Source organism: Nyctereutes procyonoides, unplaced genomic scaffold (genome assembly GCF_905146905.1).
Source record: "Nyctereutes procyonoides isolate TBG_1078 unplaced genomic scaffold, NYPRO_anot_genome, whole genome shotgun sequence".
Taxonomy (NCBI): Eukaryota; Metazoa; Chordata; class Mammalia; order Carnivora; family Canidae; genus Nyctereutes; species Nyctereutes procyonoides.
Window position 1 is genome coordinate 53,640,953 of NW_026575046.1, and position 26,592 is coordinate 53,667,544.

The following is a 26,592-nucleotide window of genomic DNA, read 5'->3' on the forward strand; positions in this document are numbered from 1 at the left end:
CAATACAGTGCTACAGTCCTAAAAGAAGAGATGCGTAAATATGTGCATGTATATAAAAAGGATTTTACGTGGGCAAAATGCCCCCAACAGCTTTAATCTTTTGACTTACAAGGTAACTGACCACAGGCTTTTAGCACTAAGAACTTGTGTTTAACAACTAGAAAGATCTAGTCAAAACTGAACACTAAACAAGTATAATAATGTTTTCGTCAAAGATTTTGTGTCTGAAACTTTCAAGCCTCTTAGTTCTAGAAAACACATTAAGAAAAAGGTAGTCCTTTTAAAAACATATCAGGTCTTCTTAACGACAGAATAAGTGAAAAATTAAACATTTCTAGATATTTTCTTTCTAACATTTTATAATTCAGCAAACATTAGAATTTCCTCAAAATTCATAAACTTTGTAAACAAATATGCAAAGTGCACTTTGATCCCACATCATCTATACAGAATACCTTTATTTACCATCAAAATGTACATCTCTCTCTTGGCTCTCAAAATCATTAAAGTCCTTAAACTTTAAACCGTCGGGGTACTTAAAACACCATTAACCATACAGAACCCATCAGTGACAAACATCAACTGTGGATATTATAGTCATCTCTGGCTCTGAGGTGTTAGGATACCACCCATTCACTCCTTTATTAGTAAGATTTGCCTCATAGAAAAGAACAGCATACATACTCTTGATAAATATAGTCAGTCTAAAACATTAAGATTACTTTTGAGTTTGTACAAGGTGTCAAAAATAGTCATTTCCTAGTATTCACAAATTCAGCAATACTGACTGTATACTTTTCCTTTTCACCACTCCAAATACTCTCCTCTTCCTTTCTCCTCTCTAAGCACCCATAGAAAGTACCCCAAACATTGTACAAATACTACTGTTAACACTATGGCTGCATCCATATAACCTTTTTTAAAAATCAGAACCAAACTACAGAATATTTGATACAACATCCCAGCTGGGCTCTTAAACTAAAGGCATTATTACTGTTAAAAATTTTGGTAAATTAACTGGGAAATTCAAACATCATACTTCAGAAAAATATAAGAGTTTTTCCCGTACATAATTCAAATGAACAGTCGATTTTGGTTTATCATGCCCTTCTATAATAAAGCAGGCAACCACATAACACAGAAAGGGAAAGTCAACTTATGGATGGGTTGTATTCTAAAAGATCACTTATAAATTGAATGTAAGCTTGAAACTGAAACTTGCGATGCTTTTCTTATAAAACCGAAGCTATAAGCATTAGTATTAAATCTGTGATATAAACGGACTACAGTACACAATTCGATCATAGCACTCCTCTTTTTTTTTTAGCACTCCTCTGCTTAAGCATATTTCCATACTAAACTCTAAGCTTTAATTCACTGTTGTAATTCTAGAATCTACTAGCACAATTGATGACACAGAGAAGGATTTCAACAAATATTAGCTGATCTGAAGTATTGAATAGCAACAACTCGATATGAAACTGGCTTGTCTAGAGAAAACCTTACCTATCTTAATTGTATCAGACAACCAAAAGACAAGGAGAAAAAGCTTCTTCCAAAAGAGATATGTGAAAAAGATTGATACCAGGGTGAGAAATCTCTAATTTAAGCCAATTGTGGTCATTTCCATTCTCCTTGCCAATGAGATGGTTCGGTTATAAGCATCTGATGCAATTCCAGGCAGTACGACCAGAGACTAAGTTTGCTGGGGAGTTTCTGGGAAAGGTTTTTTCTGGCTGATGAAAATAAGACATGTAGGTTGGAAACGCCCCCGCTCCCACCCCCAGCCTTTGCGTCCAGGCAACTCTGGGTTTGACTTTGTCAAGTGGAATGATGGCAGCCGACTTACTTAGGACCATGAGGAAGGTGAAAGCCTAAGAGGACAATCTAACAGATAAAGAACAGCTCATTAAAAAACAGTAAGAATCTGGGTCTTTGGTGTTATTGTGTGGCTTGAATAAATCCTAAAACCGTTTTATTATGTTGGATCTTTTTATTATATTAAATCCTTTTATTGTTTAATTTTCAAATACCAAAAGCAACCCAGCAAATACCATGATTCAGAAACCAATACACCATTTACTTCCATGAATTCAACTGTTACTTACACAATGATAACTCAGCTAAATTTACCTCTCAATCCAGATCCTTCTTTTGAACTAGATATGTATTTCCAAAGTACTAAATATTAAATAGCTACTCCAGTGGCACATCGAGAAAACAGGATTAATATAAAAGCCTTCATCTACCAGCACAAAAACTGTTCATGCACCATATTCACTTTCCTGGCTAATGGCAGTACCAGCCAGCCAACTGTTAAAATTGGAAATCTGGGAAGCACGTCTTATCTTCCTCTGCTTCACCTATCATATTTAGGTAGTTACTAAATGCTGCCCACCCTAAGTCTGATACATCTCCAAAATTTCTCTCCTTTATATTTATACACATCTAGTGCAGGCTCTCCTCTTTCATTGCAACCTACCTCCTTTCTTACCTCGTTCACTGGACGTGTGTTTCTAAAATACAACTGTGCTTCTTGAAAAGATTATAAACATAACTCATTAAGAAAATAAAAATTTTAAACTATATTGAGTTTAAAACTAAAGCTATACTCACCAGGGCAGCCCGGGTGGCTCAGTGGTTTAGCACCACCTTCAGCCCAGGGCCTGATCCTGGAGACCTGGGATCAAGTCCCACATTGGGCTCCCTGTGTGGAGCCAGCTTCTCCCTCTGCCTGTGTCTCTGCCTCTCTCTCTCTCTCTGGGTCTCTCATGAATAAATAAATAAAATCTTAAAAAAAAAATCCAAAAAACTATACTCACCAGAACGGCCATAATTAAAAAGACAGACAATACAAGAGTTGGTAAGGACACGGAGAAACTGGAATTCTCACACATTGCCCTAAAATGATGCACCCATTTTGAAGAACAATTTGGCAATTTAAGTTAAATGTAAACATAAATGCACTATATGATCCCAAATTCCCTTTATAGGAACCTACCCAAGAGAAATGAAAATGTGTCTATACAAAGACTTCTACACAAATGTTCACAGCAGCATTATTCATGACAGCCAAAACTGAAAACAATCCAAAGGTCCATCAACTGGTGAACAGATAAAGTGTGGCATAATCATACAATGGAAAACTATCAGGTAATAAGAAGAAACAAAATATTGGTACATGTTACAACATGAATGCACCTCAAAAACATACTAAATAAAGAAAGCTAGATGCAAAATACTATATATTGGATGATTCCATGCATATTAAATGTTAATAAAATGCAAATTTAGACAATCAGAAAGCAAAGCAGTAGTAGCCCAAAGCAAGGAGTAGAACTGTGAAATCTGGGGCAGTGATGAAAATATTCTATTTTTTTTTAAAAAGATTTTATTTATTTATTCATGAGAGAGAGAGAAAGGCAGAGGCAGAGGGAGAGAAGTAGGCTCCCTGTGGAGCAAGGACTGGGATGCGGAATTCAATCCCAGGTCTCCAGGATCATGACCTGAGCCAAAGGCAGCCACTTAACCAACTAAGCCACATAGGTGTCCCAATGAAAATGTTCTAAAATATTTATAGCGCAACTCTAAAATTTTACTACTAATAAAAAAACACAAGTGTATTTTTTCAATAATTTCCAACTGTGTGTAAAATGAATTCCAAATTCTTTAGGAGGCCATCCACAAATTGCTATAATCTGCTTTCCACCTATTTATTTAACCTCCTTTATCTTCTGCTACAATCTCTGCCAAAAGCCTCCTGCTGGCCAAATTAGACTATTTGCTATTTCCTAAATATGCCCACTTATTTTATGCCTCTACCTTTCTTCAAGCTCGATATTCTAATCAAAATGTATCTTCATCTTTTAGCCAAGTGAACTTCCATTTGTCCTCACAATGATCCATCTCAAATATCTCTTCTGTTGACTTCTCTTGTAGCACTCAGCACATTGAGTTATGATGATCTATTTATAGATATATCTTACTTATTAAGATAACCCCTGTGTACAGCAACTGCATTTTACTAACGCTTGTTGTCACCGGTGTTTTGAGCACAGTCCGCTGACCAGCACACAGGAGGTAATCTATATATTTTTGAATAAATGACTGACTCGTGAAGAGTGACAGGGAAAAAAAAAATTCCCAAAACAGGTAAAATGAGCTCTGCACCACAGAGACATTAGTGTAAGTATGGTTGCAGTTGATGTTATATAAGAAAGAAAAACAGGCGGGGGGTGGGGGTGAATGGGTGACGGGCACTGAGGGGGGCACTTGACGGGATGAGCCCTGGGTGTTATTCTGTATGTTGGCAAATTGAACACCAATAAAAAATAAATTTATTATTTAAAAATAAATAAATAAAAAATTAAAAAAAGAAAGAAAAACAGGGCAGCCCGGGTGGCTCAGCGGTTTAGCGCTGCCTTCAGCCCAGGGTGTGATCCTGGAGACCCGGGATTGAGTCTCGCGTCAGGTTTCCTGCATGGGGCCTGCCTCTCCCTCTGCCTGTGTCTCTGCCTCTTTCTCTGTGTGTCTCTCATGAATAAATAAATAAAATCTTAAAAAAAAAAAAAAGAAAGAAAAACAAAAGGTCATCCAATCTCATCTAAATATTTATCAGTGTGGGATGTGCTAAATAGCCACAATAAACAATATATAGTCATTAAAAAAATGAGATACATCTGTCCTATCTGAACTGATATGGAAAGATATTCCAAATATCCTTAAGTTATAAAAACTATAAAATAAGTCACCCCTTCATTATTAAAAAGAGAACTATACACACAAAGAAGAATGTGTGTGTGTGTGTAAGTGCATACATACACATGCAACACATGTGGCAAAGGTGATGAAAAGGTATACACCAACTCATCTGAGCATAGGCAAAAAAGTAGAAACAACCTAAATGTCTATCAACTGATGAATGGATGTGTATCCAAGGTGGTATATCCATCCAACGGAGTATTAATCATCCATAAAAAGAACCAATTCCAACATAAGAGAGATGAACACTGAAAATATTACACTAAGTGAAAGAAGCCAGAACAAAAGGCCACATATTATATAATTCCATTTATACAAAATACCCAAAATATGCAATTCCACAGAGATAGAAAATATATGTGCTGCCAAACTAAGCACTCAGAGAAAGAAAATAGACTAATGGCTGCTTAGGATTGGGGGTAGAGGGTGGGAATGGAGAAAGACACTAAAATGATCATCCAAATGACACTAAAAGAAAAAGAAAGGCAAGTTAGAATTCATCAAAATTAAAAATATTTCCTCTGCAAAAGATCCTGTTAAAAAGATGAAGAAACAAGATATAGAGTGGGAAAATATATTTACAAATTGTATAATGTGACAAAGGACCCATGTAGAATATACTAAATCTCAAAACTCACCTTAAAAAAAAAAACATTCACCAAGAAACTGGGCAAAGAATATGAAGAGGGATTTCCTTGAAGAAGAAGATATCTGGATGGCAAATAAACACATGAAAAGATGCAATCAAGAACACCAGCCATCAGGGAAATGCAGATTAAGACCACTGAGATATCACTACACACCTACTGGAGTAACTAAAATAAAAAACAGTGGTAACACCAAGTGCTGGCAAGAATATGAACAAAATGAATCTTTCTTTTTTTTTCCCCAAGGATTTTATTTATTCATGAGAGACACAGAGAGAGGCAGAGACACAGGCAGAGGGAGAAGCAGGCTCCATGCAGGGAGCCCGATGTGAGACTCGATCTCGGGACCCCGGGGTCACGACCTCAGACTGAGGCAGATGCTCAACTGCTGAGCCACCCAGGTGTCCCGAAAATGAATCTTTCATACATTGTCGGTAAAAATGTAAAATGGCATCCTTACTTTGGAAAAAGGTTTGGAAGTTACTTTAAAAATGAAACACACACGTACATGTAACCAAACACACTCATGGTTACAAAGAAACGAACAGGAATGTCACCAGCAATTTTATTTTTAACAGCCAAAAACTGGAGAAAACAAAAACATCCTTCAAAAAGTGAATGGTTAAACAAACTCTGGTCCATCCATGCAACAGAATCCTACTCAGCAATAAAAAGGGATAAACCAGTGATACACAAAACAACTTGGGTAAATCTCGAAGGATTCGGCTGAGTGCAAAAAGGTCACCTACTGTATGATTCCATCTATAAAACACTGAAAATGATAAAATCACAGATAAAAAAAAACCCTCGAGGTTGCCATGGTGGGTACAGCTGTGACCTTTGTGGTGAGATTCTGTGTCCCGATGGTGAGGTGGTTGCACGCAGCTACCGTAGAGGTTTAATTGGCACAATACTGTGCGTGTTCTGCTGGGAACTGGACATCATGCAGTATTAAGCAACCACTGGAGGAAAGTGAAGGGTCCAAGAGACCTCTCCTTACTATTTTTGCAATGTCCTATGAATCTATAATTACTTTTAAGTAACTAAAATTTTTTAAAACCCTATTTTCTTAAAAATGTTTTACCCCTGCTTCAAACTAGATTTTGAATAACAAAATAACTGTTCAAATACTATTCAAGACACATTCTTCCTTTGACAGCTAGGAAACTTCAATTCTGCAGTGGTTTCCAGCATCCTGTGGAAATGAGAAGTCCCCATAAGGGGAGTCTAATGAAACCAGCAGTTCCACACCAAATTCTGAGCCTTTGGTCCTCCCTGTATCCCTCATCCTCTGGATGTGCAGAGCAGTTACCATTATCCGGGTGCCCATCTGTTCTAAGAGTAACAAACAGCAAGTTTGATGTAGCCACCTGCAGCAGATGAACCCCCAAATAATCTATCTATATATTCTTTCCAATTTATCCTTTCTGGCAAAGAACATGAGAACCACTTCTATGTTTTCCATTTTAATTTTTCTCTACAATTCATTAGACAATTTACACAGTACACACAGACATTTATAGGACTTGATACATCTTCTTCCACATACCAAGTAAGCCTAATTCAGTCAGTGCAGAAATATTTATCACCCATTTCTTTCCTATAAAATGGTAAGAAATTATCAAGAGAACATTTATTTTATTAGCTGATAAGTAAAAGTACCACAGGACAAGTTCCTCTGGATAGTTTCACTACATTATGTTAAAAGGAAAATTTCTAGTCACAACTCTGAGATCAAGACCTGGGCTGAGATCATGAGTCCAATCCCTAAACAACTGAGCCACCGAGGCACCCCAGGAATTGATGTTAGATTGCTAAAGGTTCACCAATTCTTCTAAAAATATGCATTATTTCTATTTCTCAATAAAGCAGTAATACTATTTAGAATTAACATCATGAACACCAATTACAGAGTTCTGCTACAACACAGAGAAATCCTTAGGGACTAATTAATACATAGTGCTATTTGTTCCAGTTCTGAATGCTCCCAGAAGAGTGCCGTGTTTACTTGTTTATTTGCTAGTTTGCTTATTTATTTATTTTAGCTTGCATCTGAATTTTTTTAAGTTTTCTTCCTTTGCTAACAGCTACCTAGAATGCATATTGGCTAACACAGTAACAGCCTCCTCTATCCACTTTTCATTTATCTCATCCCCAAGAACCAGAAAACTAGTTTAACATAGATAGCTCTGTGTTTCAGTGTCTACAGAAATAAAAAGGCTGCATATTTCAGCCTGAAATTGATGGTATAAAAATTGAATACATCTTCTATATGATCAAATAATGTTTATGCTTTGATACATATTTTTTAGATGCTGTGATATTTTTAAAAACCCACTTAAAGAAAAGGCAAAGATAAGACACCTCAATGAGTCAACTCAGGAATAAACAAAGATAGGAGGACCTAAGAGCTATAAATACCTCAACACTTCTAATAAGATCCTCTCTCAAAACTGTTCCTTTTGAATTCCTTATCTGGCTTAACATACAGCTGTTAACAAAAAAAAACTTTTTTTTGCCACCACCCAGTAAAGGTGACAATGTATATACCCAAAGACCTAAAAATTCTAGCTGAGTATAACCCAGGGAACCTTTTGCATGTATCCACCAAAGTGCACAAATAAGATTCACAGCAGCATTTTCTTAATAGTAAAAACCAGAGGAAATCCAAGTGTCCAAAAACAGTAAAATGCATAAATTATAGTATATTCATATAACGGGATTACCATATAGCAATGAAAAGAAATATATATCTCAGATGATTAACAACATGAATGAAATCTCAAAATCAGGGATGCCTGGGTGGCTCAGCGGTTGAGCGTCTACCTTCGGCTTAGGTGGTGACCCCAGGGTCCTGGGATCAAGTCCCACATCGGGCTCCCTGCATGGAGCCTGCTTCTCCCTCTGCCTGTGTCTCTGCCTCTTTCTCTTGTGTGTCTCTCATGAATAAATAAATAAAATCTTAAAAAAAATCTCAAAATCATAATGTTGAACAAAAAAGAAACAATTCCAAGAAGAATACATATACACAGTGTGATTCCATTCATATAAAGCTCAAAAATAGGAAATATTTTTTAAAAAGCATATTAAAGGAAAAATACAAAAGAGGGAAAATGTAAGGAAAGGTCATGGAATAAAACCAAACTTAGGATGATAGTTTTTTCTGGGAAGAAAGAAACTATTGTCCTGAAGCCTGGACAGGTTCAAAGGATGCCATTACAGTTCTTGAAATAGGAGGTTGGGATGGATATATTCATTATTATTATTATTATTATTATTATTATTATTACTACTCTAAAATGTACATTTATGTTATATATACACCCTTGTATATAGAATACATTTTAGAATAAAAATTTTAGGGCGGGCCCGGTGGCGCAGCGGTTTAGCGCCGCCTTCAGCCTGGGGCGTGATCCTGGAGACAGGGATTGAGTCCCAGGTCGGGCTCCCAGCATGGAGCCTACTTCTTCCTCTGCCTGTGATTCTGCCTTTCTCTCTCTCTCTCTCTCTCTCTGAATAAATAAATAAAATCTTTAAAAAAAAAGAATAAAAATTTTATCTTAATCCAAAGTAAATATGGGTAACTGCTAATATTTTGTAAATCTGGGTATTAAGCATACAGGTGTCACACCACTTATTATTATTTTGGAATGTATCATAACTTAATTTTTAAAAATTAAGAGTGAAGCACTATGAAATTATATTTTGAAATCTAAGGACAAAATATCATAAACCTTTCACAGCAATAAATCAAAGCAATCCTAAGCTATTATTAAATGAAAAAAGTATGAAAAAATGGACTTCTCCTGATATAGTCCAATGGAAAATACACAATGCTATCAATATAGTATTCATCCCCCCCAATTTTAACTTTAATCTAGTCATGAAATATAAAAATGTAAGCAAATTAAGAGGTATCCTATTTTTAAAAAACAACAAGATTTCATAAAAGACCATTGTTAGGAGGGATGGGGGAAATATGGATTTATTCTCAGTTAAAGGAAACTAAAGAAATACGACAACCAAATGCAAAATTATCCTTAATTGGTTCCGGGATCAAAAATCAAAAAAGGGGTGCCTGGTTACCTCAGTTGGTAGAACATGCAACTTTTGATCTCAGGGTTTTGAGTTTAAGCTCCATGCAAGGTGTGGAGCCTACTTAAAAAAAAAAAAAAAACCAAGTAGGGAGGGATGCCTGAGAGGCTCAGCGGTTGAGCACCGCTTCGGCCTAGGGCATGACCCTGGGGTCCTGGGATCGAGTCCCGCATTGGGCTCCACGCAGGGAGACCACTTCTCCCTCTGGTTGTGTTTCTGCCTCTCTCTGTGTGTCTCATGAATAAATAAAATCTTTAAAAATAATAATAATAATAAATAAAAATAGCTATAAAGAACACTTTTGGAAAGAAAACAGGAAATTTAAGTAAGGGCAGTATATTACATAATATATTATTGATATCAAATCTCTTATGATAACGTAGCCCTTAAGGAAAGCAAATTTGTTCTTAGGACACATTTGCTATAATATTTAGGGGTAAAATGTCAAGATGTTTGCAGATTATCTGCAAATGGTGAGAAAAAAGGATATGTGTTTTTATAAACAGAGAGAAAGCAGATGAAGCGAAAGGTTAGCAAGTAAACAGGTGAAATAGGTTTTTACTATCTTTCAAATCTTATTTTATGTAGTTTTAAAGATTTATTTATTCATGAGGCACAGAGAGAGAGGCAGAGACACAGGCAGAGGGAGAAGCGGGCTCCCCAATGCGGGACTCCATCCCAGGACCCCGGGGTCACGCCCTGGGCCAAAGGCAGATTTTCAACCACTGAGCCACCTAGGTGCCCCTCAAATTTTGTTTTAATTTAAAAGCTTGTAAGGTAAAAAAAAATTGGGAAAAAATATGTATTTTATCAGTCGTAAGTTATAATTTCACATATGATTTTGGCCAACGATGTCAGTTTGACAGACTAAAATCAAGTATGAACATATCTATAAGGAAGTCCCGAAGATCTTTTCTCCCTCAGCAAATTCTAAAACTTTTTCCCTAGGAATTGTAAACTATGATTGCTCAAAAGGATGAAAAAATACATTTTGCTTAAATGGTCAAAAATTATAGCTGTGCTTCTGAAACAAAGCATCATACTCAGTCTGAAGGCATACAGGCTTTTAAAAAATTGTTCAGTAAATCAATTGTATTTTGTACAATTTACAAAGGTTTTATTTGATACGGAAGTAGATATGATCATACTGGTATTAGAACATATTTTCAAATGTCCTATTTTGCAAACAGAAGGATGTTTTAAAATTTCCTAATCAAAACACATCTATTTCTCCTAATGATGCATATCCATATTTCTCAGGATTGCTAAAGCAAGGTAATAAGCATAGAATGAATTCCTCTAAAACACAGGTAGTTTCCCCAAAAACTAATTATACTTCATGAAAATGGGTAACACTTATCACCTCAAGCACATACTAGTCGTATCAGACTTTAATTAATCTTATACAATACTTGGCTTAATTATTATTTACTAAAAACAAAACCTCATTCATTAAATACTCGATTGTCATTCATCCAAATGTGAACATCAGTGAGACTAAATAAATGACATTCTAGAAACTACAGAAAATAATTTTCGATTAACAGCACCCACATAAAATCCATCAGTTGTACAGCGATATGCAAATGAACTATGTCCAACAGGAGGGGACATGGACTACAGATATTTCCTCCAAAGGCTGGGTGTGGGGCAGTGTTGCTACATGCCCGCAGATGGGTAAACACACAGGGAAGAAAGTTTTAGCTGGGAAGCCTGCATTTAAGTTCTCATCTCTATGTAATAAAAGGCAGGTAGTTAATTACTGAACAGCACCGTCTTTTACATCGGTGAGTCACAAGCCTAAGGGAGGAGCTTATAAGCAGGATGAGCAACAACCAAGGCAATCAAGTTAGATTTCAAAAAGAAGCAACAACAGGTTGTGAAGACTTTCAGACAGACAATTAGAAGCACTTATCCCAATATAATGCACATAATCCAACAGCCTGACTAGGGACTAACCACCTTGTTGCAAAACACGTCATGTACATTTGGGACTAAGTTTGTCAACTGCACCAAATAGCTCTATTATCATCAGGCAACAGAGACTGAAAGAGACAGGAAGAAAAGATCACTTGGTAATACTTGTGAGGGCACTATAGTATATTTTAAAACATTTAAGACAGTTTCCTGCTGACAAGCAACATTTAATCACCATAGGAGTCACATCATAAATATATTAAAGCTTCAACAACAGTACCAGGATGACAACACACCAAGATGTCATACCACCACACATGATTATCTGAGAAGTATTAAAGACTGTTGCTCCACAGGTAGAGAGATCACTGGGGGCTGAATTTAAATTAGCCTTCAAAGACTGGCGGGGTTTGGCAGTATGCAAGGAGGGAGCGGTGCAGGTCAAAATGGGCATTCTATCAGGGAGCCTAGGGAAGGTGCACTGTGCCTGGCCACCGTCCCACCTGAGGCCTGGATTCTAGAGTGCTGGAGCGGGATAATCCATGTATGGTTTGACCCAGATGATACATACACAGCCACCCTGAAGCTCATGTCTGTAGCAGACATCGATACTCATTTTAGTTCTCTCTCCAAGCAAGCACTGGAGACCTCACAGTCCTTTAAATATAGAACAGCCAAGATGTCAAGATGTTTGAAATCCACCTACCATTCTTCTAGAAGGAAAGATAAAGAGAAGAATAATACAAGGTTACGAGCATGGCCTCTGCAGTCAGACTGAGTATCAAGGTTAGAATCCTGGCTCCACCCCTTTCCTGTCCTAATTCTTTGACCCAAAGTTGCTTAACCTCATCCACGGTCAGTCTGTAAAATAGGGACAGTAAGCACATGTGTCTGAGAGGCGGAGATCAAAGGAGTTAATGTAGATATAGCACTTAGAACAGTGCCAAATAAATACATTCTAATTGTAAGATACTATTAATAGTGTTAGGCTATATGTTGGCAAATCGAACTCCAATAAAAAAAAATACAAAAAAAGATACTATTATTATTCTCTATCAAAAAAATCAGTTGTATCCTCAGAGTAATTAGAATTTTATAGGAGGGATAATATAAAATGTACAAAGATGTTGCTAAGTACAGAGAACATTCTGAATCACTGACAGAAACACCAGTCAATATTTAATAACAACGTCTAATAGCATCAAACACTTGCTAGTTGACTTAAGAACTAAAGTACTGCAACAAAGACATCGTTCTCTATTTATTGAGCTTCGATTATTGAACATCTTCTATGTGCCAGTTACTGTACTAAATTTTATACATGTATTATGTTGCTTAATCCTCAAAACTAATTTATGTGGCAGGTACTTCTAATTCCACATAATAGGTAAGAAACTGAGGCTGAGTGGTTAAGTAACCCCTCCAAAGTCTCGCAGTCTGTAGTAGGGCTGTGATTTTAAACCAGGTCAGTCAGACTCCGAAGACTGAGCTTTAATCCTAAACCACATGGTAGTACCTCTTTTCCGCAGGGAATATGTTCCAAGACCCCTCAGTAGATGCTTGATAGCATATATAGTACCAATTCCTACATATACTGTCTTTTTTTCTTTTATGTGTCTATGATGAGGTTTATTTATAAATTAGGCACAGTAACCAGTTAATAACAATAACTAATAATAAAATAGAATAATTATAACAATGTACTGTATTAACAGTTATGTGAATGTGGTCTCTCTCAAAGGATCTTACTGTGCTGTACGTACCCTTCTTGTGATGGTGTGAGAGAATAAAAAGTCTACGTAATGAGATGAAGTGAGGTGGATAATGCAGGCAATGTGACATAGTGTTAGGCTACGACCTGACATCTGCTTCCCAACCTCAGTTTACCACAGATGACGGAAATTGCAAAAACTCAAACTGTGATAAGAGGGGAACTACTGTATTTTCTGTTTCCAAATTCTGGACCAACTGGCCATGATATAACAAGAGTATAAATATAAAATACTACATTAAAATAACAACTTATGGAGAGAGAAGTGATTGCTAAAGGGTACAAGGTTTCACTTTGAGGTGATAAAAATGTTCTAAATGACTATGGTGATGGTTGCACATATTTGTAAATGCATCCGACTTGGTTCCAGCTCAGGTCATGATCTCAGGGTCGTGAGTTGGAGCCCCACAACAGGCCCCTCACTCAGCAGGGTCAGCTTGGGATTCTCTCCCTTTCTCTCTCCCTCCCTCTCTGCCCTTCACTGAGCACACACACACTCTCTCTTTAAATAAATAAATAAGTAAAATCTTAAAACATAAAAAAAGCAGATACAATATGAATTTGCTTTTGCTTAATACATTTTTTTAAAAAATGGAACAGATATGGCTCCAAATTTAATAGTGGGTATCTCTGAGAGGTGGTATTATGATGGATAATTATCTTCTTTATACTTTTTCTGTATTTTTCATGTTTTGTATTGCAAGGCAACTTTAAGTGAAGTTCTTATAAAAAAAATAGGTAGAAAGATAGTAACAATTCCAAATACTTCAGAAGAGACCAATAATAAAACATGGAAGAAGCTGCTAAATTTGCTAAATGGGTCACTGGCAAATTCAAAGACAATGGCAAGGAAAATGTAAAAAAACAAAAACAAAACAAAACAAAACAAAAAAAACAATGGGGGGGGGGGAGGTTGGGCAGCCCGGGTGGCTCAGCAGTTTGGCACCGCTTTCAGCCCAGGGAGTGATCCTGGAGACCCAGGACAGGAAGGAGCCCTAAGCCCGCCCCCTGCATGGAGCCTGCTTCTCCTCAGCCTGTCTCCGCCTCTGTGTGTGTGTGTGTGTGTGTGTGTGTGTGTGTGTCTCATGAATAAATAAAGTCTTAAAAAAAAAAAGATAGGGCTATTCTGGTACAGACTGAGATTTTGAGGGGTTTGGAGGTGAAAAAAATGGCACATTGCCTCGAGGTAATAGTGTCAAGGGAAGGTTTTGTTGGTTTGTTTTTAATTTGAAAGGAATTTGTTCAGGGCAGTAATTGAACTGGAAATAGTCTGTCAGGGATGGAAAGAGACAAGGAGAGGAAGGTCTCAAAAGATAAATAAAGATGCAGCCTTAGAAAAAAGGAAGCACTACTTGTGAAACAGAAGAGAAGAAAAAAAACTCATAAAAAGAGATCTTTGAGATGGAGAAAAGAAATCAGAACTTACATTTGGCCTTCAAACTTCTCTAGAAAATATAAAGTGAATTCATCTTCCAAAACTGAAAGGGTGGAGGTTAGGCACAGAGAGAGAGAGGTATGGGGCCTGGCACAAAATGCTGGACAGCAACTAGATTCACTAATTTGCCAGAACGAGGAATAAGAATCTAACGATCGCATGACCATAAGAGAAAGTACTGCAGGGAGCTGGGAAAATCACTTCTTCCCCACAGTTAGCATGCACATGAATCTGCACCACTCAAAAACGAGAGAATTCACGGTATGCCTGGAGATTATCCCCTTATTAGTAATCCCTAGGTTAACAACCACTGTAGTAGTCTATGAAACTGATATGCTTTCGCTTCTAGATGACATGAATTGTCAAAAGCAGCACCAGAGTTCAACCATAAATTTCAAATTTGACAGTAAGAAGGTAGTTTTCTAGGAAAAATCAAGTTGCAAAGATTTTTGCATATATTATTTATGTATAAACTTTGTATAATTGAAAAGTTCTCCCTAAACAGGTAGATCATTATGAAACATGGTATTTTTAGTAATTGTACTAAATTTCTAAAGCAGCTTTAAAAAAATAAGTAGCATTAAGTGCTGCCCATGTAAGAGTGAAACACAAGGACCCTGCTGGACAACCCTGTGGGTACAGGACGGATTTATTAGCTAGTAGCCTTCACCACAGCGTAACTGGGCAGTCACCTGGTTGTGCACATACGAAGACCTTCAAATGTCAGGCTCTGTGGCTCTCTTCTCTGGAGTCATTCAGTTTCGTAGAAAAGTCGGTCTCCTCTGACTGCCAGTGTTCTACAAACAGGTTAGGAAAGGGACATGGGACAGAAAGTAAGGACACATCTCCTGATCCATCAAGGAGACTTCTGCTTAACCCCATTTATAGTGTACTCTTTTTCTGTATTTTCTCCAAATCTGGAGTCTCACCTGTGTAGTTTCTCTAGACAAACACTCAATTTCTGTTAGGATATTGAATAAGTCCAGGAAGAGTCTAGCACTGTCCAAGATAAACATAATGTTTTAAGTGCAACCACATGTAAAACTTTAAGTTTTCTAATACCCTCATGAGAAGAGAAAGAGTGGAAATTAATTTTAATATATTTTATTTAACCCAACAGATCTAAAATGGTATTTCAATGTAATAAATAAAAAATTATTACTTTGACATTTTCTATGTTTTTCACACTTACAAATCTGGTGTGTACTCTAGATTTAGATTTATACTTGAGATTTAGCACAACCTCAGTTAGTACTAGCCACATGTTAATTGTTCAGCAGCTACATGTGGCTAGTGGCTACTATTCTAAATAGTACAGTCTAAGTCATGCTAGGGTAGCAGACAACTCCAAAATTTCAACAACTCAACATAACAGAAGTTTACTTCTGTCTCATGTAAAATGTCCAACACGGGGCAGGCAGCGTCTGCTTCACAGTCATCCAGGCTGATCATCTTGTTCTTGTGTCAAATGAAAACACATGGCTAGGTACTTCCTAAGTTTAAAAAAGAAAAAAAGACCAGAAAATCTTCATGGGCCTTTCACTATGTCAACCCAGAAGCGACACACACTTCCCCTGAAAGTCCACTGGCCAGATCAGTCACATGATACCCATCTAACTTCAAGGAAACAAAGGGATTAAATGTTCCCATATGCTTGGAATGAAAGGAGAAGTGGATGTGAAAGAGCACTAAGAAGTCATTACCACAGGCAGGCACCTGACTATGCGGACAAGCGTGAGACAGAAGATCTAACCCCTAGATTCCAGAGCATAACTGTTTCTTATACAGAGTTTTAAACCAGTTTTTAGCCTGAAATCTTATCCCTGTTACATAGAACTATACCTGCAATTCTGGGACATGGGCAGGGGTAAAATCCAGTTTGCTTGCTAGCATGTACCTCTATAGGCTAAACAGCAAGGAGGTATTCACTGGAGAGAACAGCAGGCAAATTTGAAAATACAAGGAAAACTGCGGAAGGTGTAAGAGTTGATGATCCAACTGCAGATAATGTCAAAGAGCCTGACAGCAAATGGTTTGAAGTTGACATGGTTGTCCAACCTGTCTGAACTTGGAAAATACCCACCAGGCCTCCCTCCCATCCAGGACAGAGCCTTACTCTGAAGAAGAAACTGTAGGAATAAAAACAAAACTGAACAGAAAAGCTGAGACAAAAGAAAGAGAGGGCTCAAGGAGGAGTAAGGGACAGCGGCAGAACCAGGATCGGCCGTCTCCTCAAACACAATCGAAAACAATTCAGTCAAGTCAAAAATGCTTTCCTGTATCACTATTATTTCCTCTTAAACATCCAGGAAAACTAATTTCAAAATGACCCAGGAGAAAGTTTCCAGATTCAAGTCTTATACAAGTTATTATAAGGCTAACCAACATCCTTTATACACAACTAAAGCCAACCAGAAGAGCACCAACACAAAACTGATAAACTATAACCTACGAAAAAGGTAAAAGCATTACGTAAATTATATAAGGCATAAAAAACAACATCAGAATTGGAGAAACTCAGAAATGTGAGAACATGACTCAAAAAAGAATTTTAGGAATTTTGTTTCAGACATAAAGACTAAAAACAAAAAGCACAAGAATAAATAAACACAACAGGTAATACAAAAAGTATTCCAATCCTAAAAATAATTTTTAAAAAAGATGTTATTTATTTATTAATGAGAGACAGAGAGAGAGAGAGAGAGAGAGAGAGAGAGGCAGAGACACAGGCAGAGGGAGAAGCAGGCTCCATGCAGGGAGCCTGACGTGGGACTCGATCCCGGGTCCCCAGGATCACGGCCTGGGCTGAAGGTGACGCTAAACCCCTGAGCCACCCAGGCTGCCCTAAAAATAATTTTAAAATATTTTAATGAAGAAATAAAAGGATTCTAGGAAAAGTGACAAAAATTGTTCTTTTATATAAATAGTAATCACAGAAGAAAACCCAAGAAAGGGAACTAAACACTAAAAACTATACAAAAACATTAAAAACTAATTCAAAGAAATTTTTCTAAAGTAAGATTTAAAACCACATGTTTAAGGCACAGAATGAATACACTTGAGAATATGGACACAAAATAACACCAAGACATATTACAGTAAAATTACAGATCTTTTAAAAGAATTAGAAATTATTTGAACATCTGGGCCAATATGTCAAGTAACTTATAAGGAAGAGAAAATTACATTATCAACAGATTTTCCACAAAGCAACACTTTATGTCAGAAAAAAGTTAAAATACTCAAGGAAACAAAATGAGAGCCAAGAATTTTACAGCCAGTAAGACTAATTTTCAAATATAAACAAAACATATTATTATCACACAAAAACTCAGGGAATAATGTTCTCATTAGTCTTTCTAGAGAAATCAACTAAAGAATAAGCTTCAAAGAGTCAATATGATTAGAGGAACATTCACATGACTCTGGAGGTGAGCATTAAGTAGTAACTTGTAGATTAAAAGATGATGAAAAGGAAAAAAGTGATGGTACATAATGGTGATATGACCTGATGATATAGAGAGCATAATTATCAAGAAATGAAGACCATATGAAAAAAATGTTAACTCTTTTCAATAATATTGGTGATGGATATAGTAATTTTGTTATTGTGAAACTGTCAGATATAGAATGTGATAAATGAGTAATTACGGAGTAGTTTATCACTCCCTGAAAACCACAATTCCCAATCTCTATTTCCTAGTACTATTCACTGAAAAGACCTAGAAACAAAAATCAAACAGTATCAATGAGCAACCCAAGAGTCCAGATCATAGTTTTGAAATACTTCTTCCCAATGAAAGAAATCAAGCTTCATGGAAATATTTCATGTTTGAGACAGAAAATTTTCAAGATGTTTGTGGAATGTCTTGTTTTATAAGGCAGAAAAAAAAACTAATCAACAATTATTTGAATGATGTCAAGAAGACTCTGGAGCCAACCTGAAGAGACTCCTTATAGCCAAAGATGGGGTAGTTTTAGCTTTAGCAAGTTTAAGATTTGCAAAAGATTGAATCCCATCGAATGTGTTTAAATTTATGGTGAAAGATAAAAGAGAAGAAGTAAGAGAAGAAGGTGAGGAGGAGGAAAGAGAAGAGAAAAGAAGCGAATCAATCACCTTCAGAGAAGATAGGGAGCCATTTCAACATTTTATTTTTTATTTTTATTTATTTTTATTTATTTATGATAGTCACAGAGAGAGAGAGAGAGAGAGAGAGAGAGAGAGAGGCAGAGACACAGGCAGAGGGAGAAGCAGGCTCCATGCACCGGGAGCCCGACGTGGGACTCGATCCCGGGTCTCCAGGATCGCGCCCTGGGCCAAAGGCAGGCGCTAAACCGCTGAGCCACCAAGCGATCCCCATTTCAACATTTTAAAAACTATAATGAGGGATTCAGTCATAGGGGGCCCCCAAACTTTATGAGTTTAACCTTCAGGACCTCTACCAGGCCATCACAGAGAATATCAAAGAAAAATCCCCTTGTTATTCTGCCAGAAAAAGGGGACAAAGTACTGTTTTGAAATACATCAGAACACGGTTATTCTTTTTTCTTTTTCCTCTTAAGTAGCTCCACACCCAACATGGGGCTTGAACTCATGATCCTGAGATCAAGAGTCAAATGCTCTAGAGACTGAGCCAGCCAGGCACCCCAGAAGCATTCTGTTAATCTTAAGGCCTTCCTTTTCAAGAAAAACTGTTTTAACAGAACCTAAATTATAAGGGTTCTTTCAAAGCCTAAGAAGCCTAGGTTAAGGGAAATGCCAAACTCTAGTCCAAGCTAGCCTTCCACGTGGGGGAGGGGAAAATAGCTAAGAAGCACCTAGGAGGTTCACAGTCCACAGGCACAGGCTCACTAAAAAAAACGAGACCTTATCATGAGACTATAGAACACTTCCACTCCACCCCCCTACCATACCTTAATATCGCACTACTAAAGGCCTATTTATAGCAGTTTCTTTTTACCCAGTACATCATGTATAGCCAACAAGAAAAAATGACAAGGCACACTAAAAGGCAAAAACCAGTCTAAAGAGACAGAGCAAACATGAGAACCAGACTCTGATATGGCAGAGATAACACAATTATCACACTGGGAATTTAAAACAACTACAATTAATGTGCTATGGACTCTGATGGGAACAGATACATAATATAAAGCCAAAGAGATGGACAGTCTAAGAAAGAAGCAAAATGAAATGTGTAACAAAAACAGAAGACTGTGTTTGATGGGCTTACTAGACCAATCACGACTATGGAAAAAAATCTCTGAGCTTGAGGATTTATCTCAGTAAAAAAATCTTCAAAACTGAAGAGCAAACCAAAAAAAAAGGCTGAAAAAGATTTTTAAAAAGAATATCAAAGAACTGTGGGACAACTACAAAAAGTGTAACACACATATAACAGGAATATCAAAGAAATAATAGAAAAGGAAAAGGAAGGAAGAGGAAAGAAATATCTGCAACACTAATAACTGAAAATTTTTCCAAATTAATGTCAAAGACCAAACCTCAGATCCAGGAAGTTCAGAGAACACCAAGCAGGATAAATGCAAAAAAAAAAAAAAAAACAAAAAAAACAAAACAAAACAAAAACTACACCTAGAAAGCTCATTTTCAAACTACAGAAAGCCACAGATCAAGAAATTAAAACTTTAAGGGAGACACAGGAAAAAAAACCCACCTTATGTATACAGGAGCAATGATAAGAATTACATCTAACTTCTCAGAAATCATGCAAACAAAAAGAGTAAGATGAAACACTTTTTATAAATATTTTATTTATTTGAGAGACAGTGCATCCACAGGGTTGGGGTGGGGGGATAAGGGGCACAGAGGGAGAGGGAGACAGTTTAAGCAGATTCCAAGTTGCAGAGCCCTATACAGCGCTCCATCTCACAACCCTGAGATCATGACTCCTGAAACCAGGAGTCTCTTAACTGACTGCACCACCCAGGCACCCTGGAATGAAACACTTAAGATATCAAAACAACAACAACAACAAAAACCACTGGGGCACCTGGATGGCTCAGTCAGTTAAGCATTCAACTCTTGATTTCAGTTCAGTTCTTGATCTCAGGGTTATGATTTCAAGCCCTGCACTGGGCTTCATGCTGGGTATGGAGACTACTTAAAAAACACAAAAACAACCCACCAACTTTGAATTCCACAGCCTGTGAATTATTCTTCAAAAGTGAAGGAGAAATGGAGATTTTTATTAGCTGTACAAAAGTGAGGCAATCTGTCACCAGTAAACCTGCCTTGCAGATAATGTTAAAAAGAAGTTCTTTAGAGAGGAGGAAAATGATATAGTTCCAAAACCCAGATCAAAATAAAGAAAGGAAGAGGACTGGAGAAGGAATAAGTGAAGGGAAAATTTAAAACTTCATTTTTCTAATTCTTAATTGATCTAACAGATAACAAGTTATTCACAATAACAGCGACAATGCAATCAATTATGTATGCTCACATATATGTATGTGTATACACATGTATGTGCTATATATAAATGAAATGAGTAAAAGCAATGATACAAAAGACATAATGGAAGAATCAGGATTATATTTTGCTATTATAAGGTACCTGCACTATCTGTAAAGCAGAACGGTGTTATCTGAAATAGTCTTGGGGTAACTGTAAATATATATTAAAAACTCAAGGGAAACTACTAAAAAAAGTTAAAAAGAAAAAAGTATAACAGATACAGTAAGAAAGGAGAGAAAATGAAATCACATTATATGTGCTCAAATAAAACCACAAAAGAAAAATCTAAATATGAAACCTGAAACCATAAAACTCCTAAAAGAAAACATAGGTAGTAATCTCTTAGTGGCCTTAGCAACATATTTATGGATATATCTCCTCAAGCAAGGAAAACAAAAGCAAAAATAAACTACCGCAACTACTAAATAAACTACTAAAATAAAAAGCCTTTACATAGCAAAAGAAAGAATCAACAAAACAAAAAGGCATCCCTACCGAGTGGGAGAAGATATTTGCAAATGATATATACAATATGGGGTTAAGATCCAAAATATATGAAGAAGTTATACAACTTTACATCAAAAAGATAATCCAATTAAAAATGGGCAGAAGATTTGAATAGACATTTTTCCGAAGAAGACATACAGAGCCCACAGACACATGAAAAGCTCAACATCACTAACCATCAGAAAAATGCAAATCAAAAGCACAACTATATACAACCTACCAGTAATAATGCTACTATCAAAATCACCAGAAATAATGTGTTGGCAAAAACGCAGAGAAGAGAACCCTTGTGCACACCTGGTGGCAATGTATATTGGTGCAACCACTGTGGAAAACAGTATAGAGGTTCCTTAAAAAATTAAAAAGAGAAATGTCATACAACCTAGTAATTCCACTACTATCTACCCAAAAAAGATGAAAACACTAATTTGAAAGATATATGCACCCTTATGTCCACTGTAGCATTATTTATAATAGACAAAGTATGGGGAAAAAAAAGACAAAGTATGAAAGCAAGCCACATGTCTGTCAACAGATAAAGAAGATGTAATATATATGTATATACAATGGAATATTACTCAGCCATATAAAAGAATGACATGCCATTTGTGACAATACGGATGGATCTAGAGGGTATTAAGCTAAGTGTAATAAATCAGAGAATGACAAAATATTATATGACTTTACTTAAATGTGGAATACAAAAAGCAAAACAAATGAACAAACAAAAAACAGAAACAGACTAAAAAATACAGAGAACAAACTGGTGGTTGTAAGAGGGTAGGGAGGTGGGGGCATGGGTAAAAATAAGTGAAGGGGATTAAGAGATAGAAACTTCCAATTATAAAATAAATAAGTCACACATATTAAAAGTATAGCATAAGGAATATTTACAATATTGTAATATAGTCTTACGTGACACTACAGGGAGCAAAGGTAATGTATGGAACTGCTGAATCAGTATGCTGTACACCTAAAATTAATATTAACACTGTATGTCAACTACACTTCAATAATTAATATTAAAAAAAAACACAAAAGACTAAAAGAGGGAGACAACAAGGGGCAATGAATAGAAAGCAATAACATATATGGTAAATATTAATCACATCAATGTCACTTCAACATCAAAAGTCTAAAATACAAAAATAAAAAAATAAAATTAAAAAAAAGTCTAAAATACACAAATTACAAGACAGAGAGTGTCAGAATAAATCAAAAACCAAGATCCAATTATATGTGGCCTACAAAAAAACCACTTTTTAAAAGACTGATTTATTTTAAAGAGAGAGAGTGTGTGTGTGTGTGTGTGTGTGTGTGTGCTTGAGCAGGAGGAGGGACAAAGGGAGAGTGAGACAATCTCAAGCAGACTCCCCACTAAGCGCAGGGCCCAAAGCAGGGCTCTATCTCACGATCCTGAGATCATAACCTGAGTCAAAATAAAGAGTTGGACTTGGGGATCCCTGGGTGGCTCAGCGGTTTAGCACCTGCCTTTGGCCCAGGGCACGATCCTGGAGTCCCGGGATCGAGTCCCACGTCGGGCTCCTGGCATGGAGCCTGCTTCTCCCTCCTCCTGTGTCTCTGCCTCTCTCTTTCTCTATCATAAATAAATAAATAAATCTTTAAAAAAAAAAAAAGAGTTGGACGCTTAACCAACTGAGCTACCCAGGCACCCCAAGAAACCTACTTTAAATATAAACCTACTTTAAATATGTATATTAAAAGTAAATGTATGGAGGGGTACCTGGGTGGTTGAGTGACTGACTCTCTTAGTTTCAGCTCAAGTCTGCTCTCACGGTTGTGAGATCAAGTCCTGTGTTGGGCTCCATGCTTACTGTGGAATCTGCTTGAGTTTCTCTCTCCCTCTTCCTCTGCCCCTGCCCATTGTGCTCTCTCTCTCACTGAAATAAATCTTAAAAAAAAAAAAAAAAAAAAAGTAAATGGATAGAGAAAAATACACCATGCTAACACTAATCAAAGAAAGTGGGAATAGCTATATTAATTTCAGACAGGGATCTGTGGGTGGCACAGTGGTTTAGCACCTGCCTTTGGCCCAGGGCACGATCCTGGAGATCCAGGATCGAATCCCACGTCGGGCTCCCTGCATGGAGCCTGCTTCTCCCTCTGTCTGTGTCTCTGCCTCTCCTCTCTCTCTCTCTCCTCTCTCTCTCTCTGCGACTATCATGAATAAATAAATAAAATCTTAAAAAATAATAATTTCAGACATAGTAGACTTCAGAGCAATATAAGTTATCAGAGATAAACAGGAGAATTACATAATGATAAAGCAATCAACTCTCCAAGAAGACACAACAATCCTTAATGTGGATGCACTTAACAATAATGCATCAAAATACATGACACAGAAGCTGACAGAATTGCAAAGAAAAACTAATGAATCCACTATTATAAGTGGAGACTTCAATACCCCTCTATCACAGAAATGGACAGATAAGACAGAAAATAACAGTAAGAATACGGCTGAACTCAACAGCACCATTAATAAGCTGGATATAATTGATACCTATCAACTACTTTATCCAACATTGGTAGAAAACATATGATTCTCAAGTTCAGATGGAACATTCACCAACACAGACCACAAATTCTGAGCCATAAAATATACCTTAATGAATTTATCAGAATCCATAGGTCTCTTCTCAGACCACAATAAAATTAAACTAGGGAAAAAAAAAAAAAACAAACAGAAACATAGCTGGAAAATCCGAAAATACTTATATTAAACAATGAACTTCTAAATTAAAACAGGCCAAAGAAGAAATCTCAAGAGAAATTTAGAATAACTTGAACTAAATGAAAACGTAAATATAACTTTTCAAAATATGTGGGATGCAGTAAAAGCAGTACTTAGAGGAAAAATGATAGCACTGAATGTATGTATATATCAGAAAAAAAAAGATCTAAAATAAAAAATATAAGCTGCCACCTAAAAAAAAAACTAAGAAAAGTAAATTAAATCCAAATAAGCAAATGAAAAAAAAATTAGAGCAGAAAAAAATGAAACTGAAGCAGGAAATAAACAGGAAAAAATAAATCAATGAAACCAAAAGCTGGTTCTTTGAAAAGACCAGTAAAATTGATAAAAAGATAAATGACACAAATTAATATCAGAAGTGAAAGAGGGGTTGGGTGCCTGGGTGGCTCATTGGCTGAGCATCCAACTCTTGACTTCCCTTAGGTCATGGCCTCAGGATCATAAGACTGATCCCTGCATCAGCCTGCGCTCAGAGTAGAATCTGCTTGTCCCTCTTCCTCTGTTCCTCCCTCAACTCATGCTCTCTCTCTCTCAAATAAATAGAAATATTTTTAAAATATATTTAAAAACATTTCCAAAAAAAAGAATAAATGAAAGAAGGGGTATTACTACAGATCCCACAGTCATCAAAAGAATAATCAGGAAAACCTACGAACCTTTCTATGCCCACTAATTAGATAACTTAGATGAAATGGACCAATTCTTTGAAAGACACAATGTGTCAAAACTCACAAATGAAGAAATAGACAATCTGAATAGGCATGTATCTACTAGAGAAACTGAATCATAATTAATAACCTTCTAAGACAGCAAACATCAGGTTCTGATGAGTTCTCTAGTGAATTCTAGCAAACATGAAGACATGTTACCAATTCTCCACAATCTTATCTAAAAAATAAAAGCAGAGGGAATACTTCTAATTCCGGCTATAGGCCAGCATTAATCTAATACCAAAACCAAAAAGATATTACAATAAAATTAGACTAATATATTTTATAAACATATATACGAAGTCCTGAACAGAGTATTATCCAACAATGTATAAAAAGAATTATAGGGATCCCTGGGTGGCGCAGCGGTTTGGCGCCTGCCTTTGACCCAGGGCGCGATCCTGGAGACCTGGGATCGAGTCCCACGTCGGGCTCCCGGTGCATGGAGCCTGCTTCTCCCTCTGCCTGTGTCTCTGCCTCTCTCTCTCTCTCTATCTCTGTGTGTGACTATCATAAATAAATAAAAACTTATAAAAAAAAAAGAATTATATGCCACAATCACATGGGATGTATCCTAGATATGCAACGCTGGCTCAATATTTGAAAAATCAATTAACGTAATCCATCACATCAACAGACTTGTTATATACAGCACCAAAGCACAATCCAGTAAAGAAATACTTGATAAGCTGGGCTTCACTAAAATTAAAAACTTTTGCTCTGTAAAATACACTGCCAAAAGAATGAGAAAACAAGCCACAGACCAAGAGAAAATATTTGCAAAAGATATATCGGAGGATTATTTTCTAAAATATATAAAGAGGGATCCCTGGGTGACGCAGCGGTTTGGCGCCTGCCTTTGGCCCAGGGCACGATCCTGGAGACCCAGGATCGAATCCCACATCGGGCTCCCGGTGCATGGAGCCTGCTTCTCCCTCTGCCTGTGTCTCTGCCTCTCTCTCTCTCTGTGACTATCATAAAATAAAAATAAAAAAAAAAATAAATAAAAAAATAAAATATATAAAGAACTGTTAAAAACTCAACAATAAGAAAACAACCCAATTTAAAAATGGGCAGAAGACAAAAACCACCAATAAAGTTGTACAGATGGCAAATAAGCACCTGAAAAGATGTTCAATATCTTACGTCACCAGGGATTTGCAAATTAAAACAACCATCAGAGAGATGTTCCTACACACTTATTAGAATAGCCAAAATACAAAACACTGACAGTACTAAACACTGATAAGAATACGGAGCAAAGGAACTCGTTCATTACTGATGGGAATGCAAAATGGCACAGCCACACTCTAATAAGAGTGTTAACAATTTCTTACAAAACTAAACATGCTATTAGCATATAATCCAGAAATCATGCTGTTTGGTGTTCCAAATAAGTTAAAAAGTTATGTCCACGCAAAAGCCTACAAAAGGATATTTATAGCAGCTTTATTCATAATTACCAAAAAGTAGAAGCAACCAAGACATCCTTCAG

At 36.6% G+C, this 26,592-nt stretch overlaps 1 protein-coding gene across 3 annotated transcripts in view; it reads right to left on the minus strand.

Moving 5' to 3' along the window:
* The window catches only part of BMPR1A (bone morphogenetic protein receptor type 1A), a 141,371-nt gene that overhangs the window by 66,666 nt on the left and 48,113 nt on the right, over window positions 1–26,592 (minus strand). Inside the window, exon 2 of one of the 3 annotated variants that reach the window (XM_055325029.1) lies at window positions 15,319–15,423. The exons of the other annotated variants lie outside the window; for them this stretch is intronic. The gene's annotated coding sequence lies outside the window, so the exon portion shown is untranslated. The remainder of the gene's footprint in view (window positions 1–15,318; window positions 15,424–26,592) is intronic. 3 annotated transcript variants of the gene reach the window in all.